General features: G+C 45.7%; 2 long non-coding RNA genes across 3 annotated transcripts; one reads left to right on the forward strand and one right to left on the reverse strand.

Annotated features, from left to right (window-relative positions):
* Positions 1-1,930: 1,930 nt before the first annotated feature.
* LOC139077027 (uncharacterized) lies at positions 1,931-17,683 on the reverse strand. Of its 2 annotated transcripts, XR_011529173.1 has the most exons (6): positions 17,608-17,683; positions 16,600-16,709; positions 10,436-10,629; positions 8,443-8,615; positions 2,338-2,447; positions 1,931-2,193 (listed from the first exon to the last, which is right to left on the reverse strand). It is a non-coding gene; the product is annotated as an uncharacterized lncRNA (long non-coding RNA). The 2 variants fall into 2 exon arrangements; XR_011529174.1 differs by lacking the exon at positions 2,338-2,447 and having other exon boundaries at positions 17,608-17,674.
* LOC139077028 (uncharacterized) lies at positions 13,149-15,046 on the forward strand. Its single transcript, XR_011529175.1, has 2 exons — positions 13,149-13,260; positions 14,796-15,046. It is a non-coding gene; the product is annotated as an uncharacterized lncRNA (long non-coding RNA).
* Positions 17,684-18,260: the final 577 nt, after the last annotated feature.

The following is an 18,260-nucleotide window of genomic DNA, read 5'->3' on the forward strand; positions in this document are numbered from 1 at the left end:
CTGCTCTCAGGACAATTGCTCAACGAGGGAGCAGGGAGAACCCAGGAACTTTAAGATCAGGCTCGTCTTTTCCCGTAAACTCGGAGCTGCAAAAAGCAGAGAAACAAACACGAGCGTAACATCGCCCTCCCAGCAGCCCGCAAGCAGATGGATGGGGTCCCCACGGAGGGGTCAGACCAGAGCCCCCATCAGTCCTGACGTGGTAAGGCCTGACCTCTCCACGCTGAAACCTTACACCCTCTCCCTAGGATCCTTTCTTGTGGAAACTGGAGCTGCTTTAGGACACCTGGCCTCAAGGTGCCTGGGGGGCAGGTGGGCGATGGGGAAATCAAGCCCAGTTTGGCATATCTTGGGGTCGAAGAGTGGGGCATTGAAGCTGCTCTGAGCACTTCATCACAGACCCTTAGGGGAGAAATCTAGAGAAGGAAGCTGTTGCCCTAGATGCTGGCTTCTCCTCCCACCTGAAGGCGGTGGATCTCAGTGTGGAGCCCGACCAGCCCCCCCCAGATGATTCTGATGTACATTCAAGTGTGAGAAGCTCTGCCCTAAGGCCTCCTGGGACTGTAGTAACCTCATGGCTAGATTGTCCACAGACAGGCCTGCATCTCAGTTCTGGCTTTGCGGTGGGTGGAACCAGGATGAGGCCAGGGGACACCTGGGGCATAGGTTGTAAGAAGGCCCTGGCTTGCTGGGTCTGAAAGCGGATGGGCACCCGCGAGGGAGGTGCACCCTGGCTCAGGCAGCCTTGATTGTCTCACCCTCGTCCCAGCCCTGTCTTCCCACTGGATAGGTGTGCACCTTTGACCCTAAAAAACTGCATTCTGATTCTTTTGATCTGAAGTGCAGCCCGGGAACGTGCATGTTAAGAGCTCCCCAGTTATTCTGATAGGCCCCCAAACTTGGGGATTACTGGCTTAACCTTTGTGAACTTCAGTTTTCTAACCTGCGAAACAACATAATGGTATCCACTGCACCACGTTGCTGTGGGGATTAAACAAGATAATGCGTGTAAAGCACTGGGCGCCTGTCTAGCCTACAGTAAGCACCCAGCAGGGGCTGTGAGAGGCGAGTTCCCTGGGTTGCCATTGGGGGGCACTGAAAAGGTTTGGTTCACCCCAGCGATTTTGTGATCAGCCTTTCTCCTGACTGAAGTTCACCCTGTGGGGGAGGCGCACTGTGTTAACCCCTCCCTCGCCAGGAGTCAGATTCTGGAGACAGGACACAGGATGGTCTGGACACCCTCTAGAAGACAAGCTGTGGGTTGTCCCACGCAGTGACGTCCTGCTGAGCCCCGGGGTGTGGCAGCAGGCTCTCCACTGAACCAGGGAGGAAACTCGGTGTGCTGGTGACTGGAAACATGAGTCCAGCTGAAAGGAGAAAGGGGACAGATGCTTGTGGAATACCAGCCCGGTACAAATGTGCTTCCACTGTCTCCTCCACCTCTCACGAGAACCTGTGAGGTAGGTAGTGTCGTCTCCCGCATCTTACAGTGAAGAAGCTGAGATGCAGAGAAGTTCAAGCTGCTCCCAAGCTCGAGCTCGTCGCCATATACAGTGGTGTTCCAGTTGTGCTCTGCAGAACCCAGGCCATTTATGTCACGTTAGGGGCACTATCGGGGCAAGGATGGGGGGGCCCTGGGCCAGCTCAGACCGCTCACTCCCTCTTCAACTATGACGTGGCTTTCAACTGGTTTGGGCCTTCAAATAAGATTCTGTCAGGACTTTCTGGTTAAAAGAAATTTGAAAAACTCACTGCTCGGCACCACCCACCTGCCTGAAGGCTCTCAGGGGTCAGTGTATGCCCCAGCCAGGCCTGGACTCGGTGCCCCAGGACCTCAAGATGAGGTTCTTTGGGCCTTAGCTTTAGCTGAGAAATTAATATGAACGATATTAGGCCTCCAAGTGAGTGTGAGACAGAATTCTCAAACATCTTGAATTGACAAAGGAGTTTTAAGAACTGGTTCTACATCTCTTGGATGCCTCAGGCAGATCAGGGATCTGAAAATCAGTTAGAGCGTGGGGAGAGGGGATGACGTGTGAAGAGTCTTCCTTGGAGAGATCTGTTGCCATGCTGAGTCCTCCATGTACCCACGTGGGAAGGAAAGGGGGTGTCATCGGCTTCATCCCCAGCTGAGCAGGAAAGGCTTCCATGACACTCGCTGGAGAGCTCACCCAGTATTTCAGTCACCTATTGCTGCAAAACAAACCACTGCAAAAATTAGTGCCTTCAAACAACAAGAACCACTGATTTGTTCACAATTTTACAGTTTGGGCCAGGCTCAGTGGGGACAATTTGTCTCTGTTCCACATGGTGTCAGCTCCAAAATGACTCACTCACCTGGCTGGCAAGCTGGCACTGGTTGATGGCTGCGTGGTCAGTGGGGATTGCTGGCTGAGGGCTTTGCTTCTCCTCTGTGTGGCTGCCTGGGCTTCCTCACGGCATGGAGGCTGGGTGCCAACAGGGAGGAAGGGAGGAAGGGGAAGCTGCCAATCCTCTTAAAGGACAGGCCCAGGACTGGCACAGAGTCACTTCCACCACATGCTGTTGGTTAAGCAGTCACAGGCTAGCTCAGATTCTAGGGGGTGGAGTATAGGAGTATAGACTCCACTTCTTGCTAGCTGATTGGGCATGTATATAAAGGAAGGGAAGGAATTGATGGCGGCCATCTTTGGAGATAGCGACCATACCACAAGACCTCCTGAGTTGAGGGGGTGCCTGGAGCCTGGGGTCTGATTCCCTTCTCTGGAGTAGGACAGACAGATGCACTGATTCAGGGATTTGGGGGCAGAGCTAGGAGCTTGCTGGTATCTTAGGGTCATCCCAGACTTCACTGGAACAAAGGCAAGTGTTTCCCATGGATCAGAAGTGGGCCACACAGAGGAGTTAGCCTGTGGGGCCCCAGTAAGAAGCTGGAAGTAAAGATGTCACAAGTGACCATCCAGAATACAGATGCATCACGTGGGTCAAGGGAACTGGGAGGAAAGTCTTGGGGTGGGAGTCTCTGAGCCATCCATGAAAGCACCCACAACAGGGAGTCAGCTTTAATTCTCTGTCAGCCCAGAGAGTGCAAAGCTGTCCAGGCAAGCAGCGTGAGACCAGACCCCTTACCTCATCGCCTGCCCTTTCCCTCATCTGGTGATGGTGGAAAGAGCCGCTATGGGATGGAGCCCAGGGGACTGGGTTGGAAGAAGAAGTCTTTCCCAGAGATGGTAGCACCAACTACAAGCCTCGGCTGTGAGAGAGGGAGACTTTCCTTCAAATGGAGACTGAAGAGTCTTTAAGGAAAGCCCATTATATAACCACTGAATGAGATTGTCCTTCTGACCTAAAGTGACTGCAAGGCTCTCTGCTACCTGAAACTGAGCACCCAAAATTCATGAGGCCTCCTGAGTTTTCATCCAGTAGCAGAAGAAAAGTTTCCTCACTGAATAAAGTTTAAAGGGTAGTGGGAGACAGAAAAATAAAGTTTTAGTCACAAACCATGCTTGTTCATCATACAGGTACAATCAATGCATGGTGCCCCAGCAAATCCTGACCCGGGTCTGCGTTGCCTCTCCACGGCTGGAACGCCGCCACGAGCCCACAGTCCAAAGGCCGCTGTGGAGCAGGCACGGCATGAGGTGTTGTGTTGTTTGTTCCTATGACCTTGCTTTGCTGGAGGGAGAGAGGCTCACAGAAGTTCACCCAGGTCCTGGGGAAGACTTCAAGGGTGGAAAGCGTTTTCATTTCCCTGCAGGACCTCGGCTCCATCAGATAGAGAAACTCTCTCTGACTCTCTTGGACCTCTTGCCCTGACTGGAAGTCTCTTCCATTTCTTCTGCCTCAGGTCTTAGGTCTGGAAATGATTGCACAACTCCCTCACAAATACATCGTTGGGCATCTGCACCCACTGCCCAAGATCTTAGTATTGCCTGGATTTCTGGGCTGCTGTGTTGACAGCTGAGGTTGCAGGGTCAAGCAGATTGGGGGTAGCTGGTAGTAAGGAAATACTGGATGTCTTAATAAAATACAACCCAGAATTTCTATGTCTAGTCATGAGAGCAGAGTCTCTTGGTGGGGAGAGCTGGACCGTGTGGCTCCAACTTGGAGCTTGAGCCTGAGTTCTCCCCATGAGTCTCTCTTCAGCTACTCCTGCCTCCCACACGCTGCTCCCCCCTTGATACATCACCTTTGTCTCATGATCTGGACTTCTGGGACAAGACTAGCCCGCTCAAATAGGTTTTATCAAAACCTTAGGACATACAAATGAGAAATGAACACAAAGAGTAATATGGAAGAGGGAAGTTGGCTCACAAGCCAGGGTTTATTTTGTGACTCTCTCCAGAAGTCCCTCTCTCTGACTCCAGACCTCCCAGCTCCACAGGGTGGACACCACCTTGGCTCCCCCCACCAGGGAAGTTCAAGGTCAGCACAATGAGGCTCATGAAAAGAACTGGATTTCCCCACTCCTGCCTGCCTAGGGCCTCATGTAATAATTCATTTTCTTACGTAAAGAATCTCTTCTTCCCAGAGGGGATTAGCCCTGGGAATTACTTATCATTTCAAGGAAGTCTGGCTGTTGGGCTGTCCCTCTTCCCACTCCTAGGGATTTCTGGATTGGGATCAAATTCTATTTCAACACCATGACCCCAAGATTCATATAGCAAAGATTCATAAATCAAACACAATGGTAAAACTTGGATCCAGATTTTAACTCTTAAGTGGCCAATAAAATCTCCTGGGATTCTTCCAGTCATTAGTACTATTCGCCAAATGTTTGAGCTTCATCTTCCGGCCACATTGTATGCTTTGAAGTTAGGTGTAGGCCTGTGTGGTGGTTTTAAAATATCCATGTGTTTTTTGATACTCTTCCCTTCCGGAGATGAAGTTTAGCTTTGCCCATATGATATGGGCTAGAGTTAATACCTCACTTAGAGTGAATAGGATATTCTGGAAGTGATACTGTCTGACTTCTGAGACTAGGTCATAAAAGGTTTTGTGGCTTCCCTCTTGGGATCTCTCTTGACTTGCTCATTCCAGGGGAAGCTGGCTGCCATGTCATGGGAACACTCAAGCAGCCCTTTAGAGAGGTCCACTGGCTAGGAACCAAGGCCTCCTGCCAACAACCAGTCCAAAGTTGCAGGCATGTTAGTGAACCGCCCTGGAAGCAGATCCCCCAGCCCCTGTCAGACCTCCAAATGCCTGCAGCCCTGGCATCTTCGCTGCAGCCTTGTGAGAGACCCTGGGCCAGAACCACCCAGCTAAGCCACTCCCAGATTCCTGGCCCTCAGAAACTGTGTGACAGCATAAGGGGTAATTGCTCTCAGCCACTAAGTTTTGCGGTTATTTGTTATACAACAATACATAATGAATACACCTTATGACTCGCTTTGGTCTATGAAGAATGGACCCAAGTATCATGTGTCATTTCCAAGAAGAAGCCTTTACAACAAGGTACCATCCACGGTGCTCTTTTTCTCGTCAGTTGCAGATGGTGGCTGCCTCCTCAGCCGGACCTGGAGTGAGGAGTGTCTCTGGGTCAGGGTGCTAGCAGTGGAAAGAAGATACAGGCCAAAGGGGAGCTGAATAGAGGTTAATGAAGGGACCATCCACAGCAGTGTGGTCAGGCTTAGTAGAAACCGGGAAGGGGTGGTGAAACATCTCAGGTTGGCATTTCTACCCCTAAAGCCGAAGGGGCGGGGGAGGGAGCAGTTGCCAGAATTTGGTGGGAGCTGTAGCTATAGGAGAAGGCTCCTCAACAGGACTGTAGCCTTCTGTAGAGAAATGCAGCCACCGCCAACCAACAGCCCTACAAGGAGGGCTCTGGAGGAGTAAATACCCAACCTTACCTCCTGCTGGTGCTTCCCACTGGCTAACCTGTGTAGTCTGAAATAGCAGTTTTGCCGGTATTTAAATGACTCTTTAAAAATGGTACCAAGGAGTTCAATCTTTTAGTTCTTTTGGGATGCAATTTGTAGCTTACTCATTTAATGGTTCATTGAGAAGAAATTTTTCTTGAAATAGCTGTACTGCTGAGGTCATTCTGAGGTTCTTCTATGGAAGAGGTGGCCAGCATCTGTTTTAGATACTTTCTCGCAATGAAGTATTTTCTTCCTTGTTAAATGGAGCTTTCCGATGGCTACTGGCCTACCCATGACCTGCACGCCAAGAGTCTTGCTCATGGAGGTTGTGGCCTCCCATTTTAGGAGGATACATCTTTTTCCAATTGATCTTGGGCCTTCCACCCTTCTGTAAACGTAGATGATGGTCCAGCCCAACCCTAAACGCAACTAGAGGATTTGCACATCACCCCTCCCTGCAGAGTTGCTTTAGCTAACCTTAGGCTTTCAAGACCCAGGAATCCTAGCCGGAAAAAGGGCCAACTGAACGGGACTGAGCTTACAGAATAAATGACTCAATGTGCAAAGTGCTTAGAGCATTCTTCCTCTCACAGAGGGCCTGTGCCAAGTTGGAGATTTCAAACCGTTCCTTAGAGCCTTGTTACTGTAGCGAGGTAAGCCCCACCAAGTGTCCACTACCCAGGCATCTTCTCCCTGGGCCTTCAGGTAGGTCATGATCAATCATGATTCTACAGATTAAAATATCTTTCCTGAGAAATAAGTATCAGCTCTTGCCTAATGTCGTTGCTCTTGACGTTTGGACCTGTGTGGAACACTGGCTTTCTCTGCCGGCTGGACAGGAAGTCCAACTCACAAATATTCACAAGGTAGTGTCAACTCGTATTTGAACACCTGTCTGCCAGAGCTACGCAGACCCTCCTCTCGATACCTTAGACTAATAGATGATGTTCTGTTCTAAGACATTTAATACTGGACAGAAGCAGTTTACTAATCTAGACCCTGGAAGTACTGTCCCAACATCAAATTAAAATCATAGCATGTCTGTGGGAGGAGTGAGGTCCGAGGCGGCTTGCCAAGGGATACTCAAGTAGGATAAATACAGCCCATCTTCCTGGAGCACCAATTTTGTTAGAAGTTTTAAGGGGGAAATACATTTTTATGTATAACACATTATGAAACAGACTGTAAAATTCACATGGCTTTTAAATATAAATTGCAAATCTTCGAAGAAATTTTAGCTTACAGCTGGCCTTTTTGGGCTACAACCTCTCCTCACCCACCCCCAGCTCGTACTCACGTGAGGGGGCTTTCACAGCAGAGCTGGAGCAGCATGGGATCTGCCTTGCTGGTGGCAGAGCTCCACCAATGAGAGGAAGACAGAAATATGACCAGGAGACAGAGACCCAGACCCCACCTTTCAGCTCTTTGCATAAAAACCTTCCCCAGGTTAGGAGCAGGTACCTTGCTGGGGGCTTTTATGGCAAGTTCATAGAGAGCCATCCAGGCAAATGAGCTTAATAGGATTTCTTTATAAAATGTTTAAAGATAGTAAGAGGTCTGAGCACCCAATTCAGATGTGCGGAGGGGGGTTTTTCCCCACACCAGCAAGCCATTCTCCGACACCAGCTGTGTCCTACAGTTCAACTCAATTCTGACACTATCTACCCAGAGATAGTGTCAGATCCCACAGGTTAAAGGCTCAGTCCTACAAGACTGTCCCTACCGCGCCACCCCCGACTTCAGACTGGCTTCTGACCGACTGGCTAGACATGGGAGGTTCCAGTGACCCCCTCCTTGGATTCAATTAATGTGCTAGAGTGGCTCACAGAACCCAGAGAAACATTTTGCTTACAGATTACCCATTTATTATGAAAGGCTATAACTCAGGAAAGGAACAGCCAGATGGAAGTGACGCATAGAGCAAGGTATGGGGGAGGGGAGCCCAGCTTCCATGCCTCTCCAGGAGTGTCAGTCTCTCCAAAGCTCCATGTGTTCACTAACCTGGAAGCTCACTGAAGCCCCTCCTTTTGAATGTTTATGGAGGCTGCATTACATAGGTATGACTGATCCAATCATTGGCCATTGATGATTGAACTCAGTCTCCAGCCCTCTCCCCTCCCCGGAGATCACGGGTGGGACTGTTCCAACCCTCTAATCATGCGGTCGGCTTCCTTGGTGACCAGCCCCCTCCTATCTTTAGGGCGTTTCCAAAAGTCACCTCATTAACATAAACTCAGTTGTGATTGAAGGGAGTTTGTTATGAATAACAAGACACCCATTTCACCTTTATGGCTCTGAAGCGATTTCAGGAACTGAAGACAAGAGACCAAATACTATAACAAAAGATGCTGCCATTGCTCTTATAGCTCAGGAAATTCCAATGGTTTTAGGAATTCCATGCCAGAAACTAGACAAAAACCAAATGTATACTATTTCTTATGAATCACAGTATCACAGATAGTCTTCAGTGTCCCTCAGTACCCTTTATACGAGGATTCATGTAATAAATTCCTGCTTGATTTTAGACCTCAGAAAAAGCTACCTCCACAGAAGAATGGTAGAATTCTTTGTCTTATTGGACAATGAAAATTATGTAACTTACTGTGTTTCTTTCTGCTTCTTTGCCAGACATCTTAGAGCCAAATTTCCTAGGTCTTGTAATGTGTTCGACTCTGATGCCAGAAAATGCTACCCCTTCTGCCTCCTTCAGATGGACTCTGAGCTGCTCCATCCCTGTATGTCAAGTCTTGTTCTGTGTCGTAAACAGTCAGCCATCTCGGGGAGCAAACAGGGTACAAATTATAATGTGAATTTTTTCAATCAGCTTTTAAAAGGTTGTGATCAATTTACAAGCAAAATTCAGATACAAGACAAAAACTTTTAACACGGACCAGAGGACAAGTCAAACACTAGAGAGGGACAGCTATGGATATTATTTTTTAAAAAGAGAAAACCTATACAAATTTGCATTGTTTTGCTATGATAAATAATGCTGCAATGAATACCTATGTGCAATTCTCATAATGTATGTGCAAGGTATATTTTTAGAAGTGAAATTATTGCCCATATGGTGTAACTATTTTCAAGGGCAAACTAATTTGCTATCTCTATTATGATGCTTTGGGTCACAAGAGATGCAGTATAGCACAGCAGCTGCAAGTGCAGACTCTGAATGGCCTGGGTTCGAATTCAGGTTCCACTACTGAGTAGAATTAAAAGCAGGCTGTTTACCCTCCGGTTCACTTCAGGAGATAATGATAAACACAATGGTCTACCCAGCAAAAAATAGAATAGAAAAGAAAGAGCAATGGAACATAAAAATAAGAAAGCATAAAACAAAATGAAAGAAGAAAACCCAAATAAAACCATTGTGAAAATAAATGTAGATGAATTCAACTTGTCTTGAGTAAAAGACAGTGTTGCTCAAATTGGGTCAAAAGTCAAAGGAGAGATCGATTGACTGTTTCCTCACCTTCAGCTAAATCTTTACTCTGAAATCTGGTCATCCCGCCCAACTCACCACTGTCGCTTCTCTTGTCACGTCCTATAGATGGTCACTAAATCCAGTGGAATCTTTTCAGCTCTTGTCTTTCTTAACCTCTCGGAAATATTTGATGCTGTTAGCCACACTTCCTCATAACACAGCTCTTTCCTCAGCTTCTATAAAGCTGCATGTTTTCTCGTTTTCTTCCTTTCTCTCTGGCTGCTCCCTCTCAGTGTCTTTTTCCTTCGCCCATCCCTTAAGCGTTGGTGCTGTTCCTCAGCGGGCTGCCCCAGGTGCTGTTCTTTCTCCCTCTGTATAGTTTTTCTATAAGATCTCAGGCACTCCCAAAGCTTTGATGACAACCCATACACCGATGGATCCCAAATCTGGAATCCCAGTCCAGGTCTCAGGAGAGATCCTGAACTCCAGATCTGTGTATCCAACTGCATATTGGATATTTCCATTTAGGAACTTTGTAGGAACCTCAAACTCAACAGTACCCAACTGAACTCATAATTTCTCTCTTCTCTTTCTCCCGTTACTAGTAAAGGGCACCCCCTGGTTGCTAAAGTCAGAAACCTGGGATCTAGCTTTGAAACCCCTCTCCCTTACCGCCCACATCAAATGAATCAGCCTCCCCTAAGTCTTTTCTGAGTCCATCGGCTTCCTTGCATGTTCACTGCCAACACCCTCTTCTGTCCCACCACCGTTTCTTGCCTGGGCTTTTGAACAGCTTCCTAAATGGCCTGTCTGCCTTTAGTCATGCTGTGCTACAATCCAATGTCCACTGTGCTCCAGAGTGTGTCTTCTATAGAAAAAAATTGACTATGATACACCTATGTTTAACATCCTTCCGTGACAAGGTCCTTCGGGACCTGCCATTGAGTACGCCTTGCTCTTCTCATATTCAGGCCTTTGCACATGCTCTTCTGTTTCCCTGAAACATTATTTGCAATTCTTTTCTTAGCTTACCTCTTCTCATTCTTCAGTTCTCAGATCAAATGTCACTTTCTCAGGAAAATCTAAAATAGGTTAGGCTTCCTGGCCATGTGTTTCCTTCTCATCATACAATTTTTCTATCATTTATCACAAAAGTGTTGAAATTTCTTACTTAATTCTCCTGTTTCTCTGTTGTACTGCAAGGTCCATGAAGATGGGAACTGTGTCCATCTTTTTCACCGCCTCGCACCCCAGCACCTAGCACCGTGTCCAGTAATCATTAGATGCTCGATAAATAGTTGGTGAATACATGGACAGAGGTACAAGGATATGTCCTCTTCATATTACTCGTAACGGCAGAAAAACCTGGAAAATATTGAATTTTCTAACATGAGGGGTTGAGTTCAAGGGAGTGTGGCCCTTCCTATGTTGAATTACCCATGCAGTCCAGTCATTGGAAATATCACAGTAAAAAAAATGTTTAATGACATATGGAAAGATAGTTCTCATATATTGTTACGTGAAAACAACCGTATTATATATGTCGATGCAGAGTCTGATCGTAATTTTGCTCTTGTGTTTTTAATTTTACCTTAGAATTCCTTATCTCACGCATCTACTTTTCTATTTATTTTGTTCTTTTTCTCCTCAGCTTGTTTTCATCCTGCGGCTGTCTGCCCGTGTTTTGTGAAAGACGTCTCTCCTTCCATCCTATTTAGGATGCTGAATGACGTCCCGGCACTTTCTTTCTGGCCCTGCAGTGATCTGCATTTTCAGGGACTTGTCCCTTCCTCTTGTTCTTTAGGGAGGAAAGGATTTGTCCTTTCTCTTACTCAGTAGCCTTTTTCCATGGGCTCCATTTTTTTCTCATTTTACTTACTTGGATTGAATGAAACAAAGCCGTCAGCTTGGCCCCACGCTGTCTGCTTGGGAGATAATAGCATCCTTTTCTTAGATCAACAGCTTGAGAGGAGGTTGGTGTGAATAGTGCCCAGTGGAATTCTGAGTTCTAGAGGATTCTAGTATAGCTTTGCTCACCAAGGTGACATCTCCTTCAACACCTACGGCCCGGGTCTTTGATTCTGTGACCCCATATGGTACATGACAACTTTAATTCCTTTTCCATTAAAAAGAACCAGGGCTTCGAGGAGAAATGGCTGAGTCCAGGTCTGAGTGGGAAATATACAAGATCAACCTGAACATCTTGTGGCACTAGGTAGTGAGGATTATGCATTAAAAGGATTCAGGAACCAATGGAAGGGGCTTCCACTGGCTGATGATGGATAATTTGAGCATCAGTGGGGATAATTGCAATGGATTGAAACACATCAAATAATTAAATTCATGCGTTCACAACATCCCCCACCCCAACCCACCCCAAAGCCCTAATTGGTCTCTGTGGGAGGACACTAGAGACCAAATCATTATTTCGAAAATTGATAAATAAAGGTAAGAAATCAAGCATTTATGTTGCCTTTCCTGTATGAACTCTATCACTGAGAAACCAGATACAGACTGCGGGGAAGTTTCTCTTCGTAGGAGTGCTACGGTTAGTAAATGAAGACGGAAGGCTAGAGCTAGAACGTTCAGACCTAGGCTTTGATCGCGAAGAGCCTCCAGCAGCACAACAAAGAAATGGAACCAGATATTAAAGGAGTCCTGGTGGAAGAAAACAGCAGCACCTATAAAGTAGTTTTGGCAAAAGAAAAAAAATCTAAAAAAGCTGATCAAGCCTCTAGATTCAACTCCCTTTTTACAGGAAATTCAGAGGATAGAGAAACATGTTGACCATTTCACCACCAACACGAGGATGCAATCATCAAAACCTAGATTGTGCTCCCTTCAACAAATAATTTGCCAGTAAAAACAAAAAATAATATATATATTTATTATAATATAATATTCTCACATACATATATAAGAAATGGTAAGGGGAGAATGTACAGAGACTTAAAAGATATAACCCCATTCTCAATGTATGGACCTTATTGGAATCCTGATTCAAAAAAAAATTGTTAAAAAAAACCATATTTATCAAACGAAATTTGAGTTCTTACTGGATTTCTTAAAGTAAAAAACTGTTAACTGTTGGGGTGATAATGATATTGTCTTAATGTAAAAAGGTCTTTATTTTAAAGATATTATTTTTCCTTTTTTTCCCCAAAGCCCCCCGGTACATAGTTGCATGTTTTTAGTTGTGGGTCCTTCTAGTTGTAGCACGTGGGACGCTGCCTCAGCACGGCTTGATGAGCAGTACCATGTCCGCACCCAGGATACGAACCCGCAAAACCCTGGGCCACGGAAGCAGAGCACGCAAACTTAACCACTCAGCCACAGGGCCAGCCCCCAAAAGTCTTTATTTTAAAGATACATGCTGAAATGTTTACTGATGAAGTGATATGATGTTTGGAGGCTGTTTCAAAATGTATGGGGGATAGTGATGGAATATAAAGGAAACAAGGTTGGCCATGAATTGATAATTGTTGAACTGGGTGATGGGAACACAGAGGCTATTATACCATTATATTATTCTGCTAATTTTGCACATCTGATATTCTCTATAATAAAATATTTTATTTTATTTATTTATTTATTTATTTATTTTTTTGAGGAAGATTAGCCCTGAGCTAACATCTGCCGCCAATCCTCCTCTTTTTGCTGAGGAAGACTGGCCCTGAGCTAACATCCATGCCCATCTTCCTCTACTTTATACGTGGGACACCTACCAGAGCATGGCCTGCCAATCAGTGCCATGTCCACACCCAGGATCTGAACCGGCGAACCCCGGGCCACCGAAGCAGAACATGCACACTTAACCACTGTGCCACCAGGCCGGCCCCAATATAATAAAATATTTTAAAAGTTGCAATTATCAAAAAAAGTTCAATGACATAAAACTCTAACACTTGAGTCCCTGGTAAACACTGCCTCTGTCCTTACAGTACTTGGAATCCTCCTAGCACCTCAGGACCTACAGTGGATCCCATCCCACCACAGGTACGTTCTTCAGTCAGCATCTACAGCTAAATTCGAGCCAAGTCAAAATAACCTTGAAAATCCTTTAAGTTTCCCGCAAAATAAATAAATAAGATACTGTGTATAAAATCACCTTGTAGAGTGATTCTTATGTATGTTAGCATGTGAAAAGCCCTAAGATAAACTAAAGGAAGCTCTAATAATCTGGAATACTTTCTCCACTTGTTTTCCTGGACACAACTTTTTCTTGATTCTCCTCCTACCTCATTAACCACTTTGCTTCCTTCCTGTCACGCCTCTCTCAGTGTTGGAGTGTCCCAGGCTTCAGTCCCTGGATCTCTTTTCTTCTCTATCTACTGTAACCTCCCAGTGAATGCATCAAGTCTCGTGACTTTAAATAACGTCTGTAAACTGATGACTCCCAGATTTCCATCTCTAGCCCGGAATCTGTCCCTTGAACTCCAGATTCGTTTATGTAATTGCCTACTTGACATGTCCATCTGGCTGTCTAATAGACATCTCAAATTAACATACCTGAAACAGAATACTTGATTTCCGGATCTTCCCCATTGTTTTTCCCCCTCCAGTGTTCCTGTTCCCCATAAATGGCACCAGTTGCTCAGACCAAAAACTTTAGAATCATCTTTAATGCCTCTTTTTTTCTCATATCCCATGTTCTATCTTTCATTGAATCATATTTGTTCTTCTTTAAAATATATCCAGAATCCAATGACTTCTTACTTTTGCCTGGATTATTTCCGTAGTTTTACAACTGGTCTCCTGGCTTCCACCTTTGCCCCGCTGCCAGTTTCTTCTTAAACCTAGCAGCCAAGTCGTCTTACATCAGATTATGTTGCTCCTTTTCTCTAAATCCACCCATTGTGTCCCATCTTAGAGGAAAATCTAAAATCTTAAAATGGCTTACGAAACCCTTCAAATTATTGCTCAGTGAACTCCACTACTTTCCGCTGCCCAGCTATCCCGCAGACCTTGTGTCTGTCTGTTCTCTACTTCACTGGCTTTGCTCCAGCCCCACTGACTTCACTGTTGTTCCCTAAACATGCCAAGCACACCGCCACCCCAGGACCTCTACCTTCCTTTAGTCCCCTGCCCAGTTCTCACATTATTACCTCCCACCATGACACATACACAAACACAGGCCCATACACACAAACACACACACACATTTCTTAGCACTCCCTCTCCCACTTATTCCACGTTATTTTTCTATAACACTTATCTCTGATATACTAAACAGTTCTTTTTTATCATTTGTCTTCTCTACTGGAATGTAAACTCTCTAAGAATCGGAAATGTGTTTGTTCACTGCTATATTCCCACTGCATAGTTCTTGGCACGTAGAGAGAGCCGCTAAATAGTAATTGAATGGATTAAATCAATGAAGGGAGGAACAAGAAGAAAGTCTAGATACAGATGGGTAGGCATGAAACCTTGAAGATCCCCCCAACGCTCAGCAGTGAGTGGGGGATGGGAGGAGAATTGAGGAGGGTTCCTGCTTGTCTCCAGATGTACTCCCTTCTGTTTCATTATTACAGCTCCTCAAAAGCTGTCACGTCATGAGATGCTCTGTGGAGAGGCTCATACCTCAAAGAACCCGGGGATCCTCAGTCCAACAACCACTGAGGAGCTGAATCCCACCAGCAACCACATGAGCGAGGAAGCAAGCAGATCCTTCCACTTGAGCCTTGAGATGACTACAGCTCCGTGAGAGACCCAGAACCAGGCACCCAGCTAAGCCCTGGCTGGACTGTGACCCACAAGAATAAATATTGTTTTACGCTCCCAAGTTGTGGGGTAATTTGTTACGCAGCAATAGTTAACTAAGACAGAGTTTGGTTTAGTGACTGCACCAGAAATTCCTTGAAAGCAGTGACTATTTACTCAGTGCTTGTCAGATGAATATTTTTTGCATGACTGAATGACTTAGGGTTTTTAATCTTTTTCTGTGTCTGTATGTATTTTAGTGGGGAGTTGGGGAAAGCTACATCAGGCAGCTGCTAACTAGATGCTACTTTAAATGTAATGTCTTTCTCTTAGCCTTGCCTCTCAGTCCCTAATTCCACTATCGGTTTAAGTAAACCTCTCAGTGGTTGTGATCATGTAGACAGAGTGAAGTTTCCTAAACAAGTGATCACTTTCCAACCTGTGTAGGATGAGTGTTTCAAAGATAGGGATGAGCCAAGAGGGGGTAATTTTTATCAGTAACAATGGCCCCTTGATTAGAAATTTGAATGCTGCTCTTCTTAGAACATTAACCTGTAGTTATCAATGACAGGTTATTGTTATTGATCAAGTTGCTTGATATTTCGCTCTTCAATTAAGATGCACATCCCTGGAGGTGTGGTCCACGGGGAACAATCTTCCCAGTCTAAATGGTGCATCATAGAGGGAGGGGACTTTTCTAGAGCCACTGATGATGCTAGCCCCTAGGTCACCAGCATTTAATCTTTCACTTTGAATCTCAGCCAGAGAATGTGTTAAATACAAGAGATTCAACGCATTAACTATTGGCTTCCAGCTTCTGATTTTTTCCACATGCGCATTGACACAGGCAATACCTACGCTGAGACACAGTGAATTCCTTTCATCAGAAAGCTGACTGAGCCTCAAAGTAAAAATTCTTGATTGTACCAGTCAGAGGCTCAGGGAGAACTGCTAGGCTCTGCCAAGTCATGTTGCCGGTGGCCAGGCTGACAGGGAAAGTAAGAATCAATAGATGTGAACACCTCCCTTTAGACCCAGGCCTCTCCTAGGCGGATAATGTGAGAGCCCAGGAGAAAGGTGGTTCGGTCAGAAGCTTTTCACTGAATCCCACATTCCATATTCCAAGAAAGGATTCTGCTTTTTGTGGGGTGTGTTCTAGGGCCCTGGGGATTGGGAGAATGCAGCTGCTTGGCTTTTTTTTACTCAAATTTGTATGCGTCTCCAGCAGATGATTGCTAACACTGCCAGGGCTGGACAAGCCTAGTTCTAATTTTTTGAGGCACAAAAAAAAGATTTTCCAAGCTGCTCTCTCTGAGGAGGAGGAGGGCTTGGTGGTGCATCACCAGCTGGGCAGGGTGGGGTGCGCTATGATGGGTAAAACCGGAATTATGCAAGGGTGTGGGGAGTTGGGCTTAAGACCCAGTACAAGAAGGGATCTGGGAGGGGCTTCCCCTGCAGGGGAGCGGGTTAGTTAGTATAGTTAATAGCAGGGAAGCCCTGGGTTGGGGAGGCAGCTCTGTGGAGGCGGACTTCTATGATGCTCAGGCTGAAGGGGAAGGAGGTTGGGAAACTCTGACAATGAGAGAGTTTAGGCTGGTCCTTTAGAAGTAGATCCAAAGCTTCACATAGACTGACCCGTCTTTGTCCTGGCCATGCGCTTCCTCCCTGTGTCAACGTGTGGAGTGGTCTAGGTCTTCCTCTGCTGGTATCTGAGCATTTCTGAGAAGCTCTGGGGAAACCAGATTCTGGAAATAAACAATTATTTATTCTTAAGTAATTTTGATAGCCTCTGGAGTCCTATCTGGGCCCTGATTATCATTTGATTCATTTCTTCACGTGTTCATCCATTGAATATGCTTCTTGAGAACAACTTGGCGTCAGATGTTGTTCTATGCTTTGAGGGTTCGAGGGTGGGGGAGGCCCATGAAGTCTGTGCCTTCGTGGAGTGTGTGCGGGGATGTTAGGGGTCAAGCACCATCCAAAAGGATGAGTCTGCTGGCTCATCAACTCCTGTGGGCAGTTACTATTCCAACAGTCAGCACAGATGTGATTTTCCCAGTGGGTAGCTATTCTTGAATATAAACAGCTGTGAATCAGCACGTCAAAAAAGCCTCCTTAAAGGCGTCTTCTCTCTTGTCTGAGTCTCTGGAAGCTTCAGAGAAAGATGTTTTCGTCCAGGCATGAGGAAGCTGTGTGTCGGCCAAGAGAAACTCAAAACGCCTGTAGGTAGGTGAGTTTAGCCTGACCATAACCCCACCAATTTTGTCATTAGAGATGTAAAAACATCCCTCAACCTTCACCCCACTGGCACTCCACCATCATAGTTGGGTCTAGTGGACTCAAGGCACAAGGTCTACCGGGAATCAAAACCACAGATGTAGAGAATTCATCCGTTTATTCCTGACTGGTGTTTTGGAATATGACAGCACTGTTGAACCTCTAGACCCCAAGCAAACTGGTTTGATCTGAAATGATGTCTGAGAGGCACCTGGGTCAGATGGCATCTCTCAAGTCTTCAAGAACAGCTTCTTATCTCTAGCTACATGTTAGAACAACCTAGAGAATTTTAAAAATTATCCACGCCTGAGCCCAATCCTAGCCCAATTAAATCAGTAGCTCTGAGTAGGGGGTCTGGGCACTTACCTTTGTTTTTTTAAGCTCCTGGTGACGCTGATGTGCAGCCAGAGTTGGGCACCTCTTCTCTAGACTACTCTGGACTGGAGGCAGGCCTAAGCTGTCAGAGAGCAAAGGTAAGTTAAACAGGCTGCTTGCACATGCCACAGGGACATTCAAGCTCACTGGTAAGTTGGTCAATAGGTGTAAATTTCAAAAGCAAATTTCCAAAGTTCAGCTCACTTCTCCTACGGCTGGAAACCTTTAAAACTGTAAAAGCAGACTTTTATTTCCAAAGCAGCTTTGAAGTTTGAAATTTAAAGCTGGCAAGCTGTGTCATCCTGCAGAAGGGAATATTTTAAATTCCTGGAGCTCACGTCAGAATTTCAAAGGATAATATTAATAGGTGAAAGTTGACTGATGTCTAGAGCCGAGCAGGTAGTGAGGTTTAACAAGGATCATAGTTACCAAAAACTTCTGGACCCTTTCTCTGTCTTCTTCATAGAGATAGACAATTATGGAGTTGGAAGGCAAGCCCTTACCCAACAAAAGAATCCTGTCTGGAACATCTCTGCTGGAGGGCCAGCTAATCTCTCCTAGAACAATTTAGATAAAGATGCGCTTATCATTTTCTAGAAGAGTCTGCACCACTTCATTAGTGTAAGAAAGGTATATCGCTGGGT

This window comes from Equus przewalskii, chromosome 18 (assembly GCF_037783145.1).
Source record: "Equus przewalskii isolate Varuska chromosome 18, EquPr2, whole genome shotgun sequence".
Classification (NCBI taxonomy): Eukaryota; Metazoa; Chordata; class Mammalia; order Perissodactyla; family Equidae; genus Equus; species Equus przewalskii.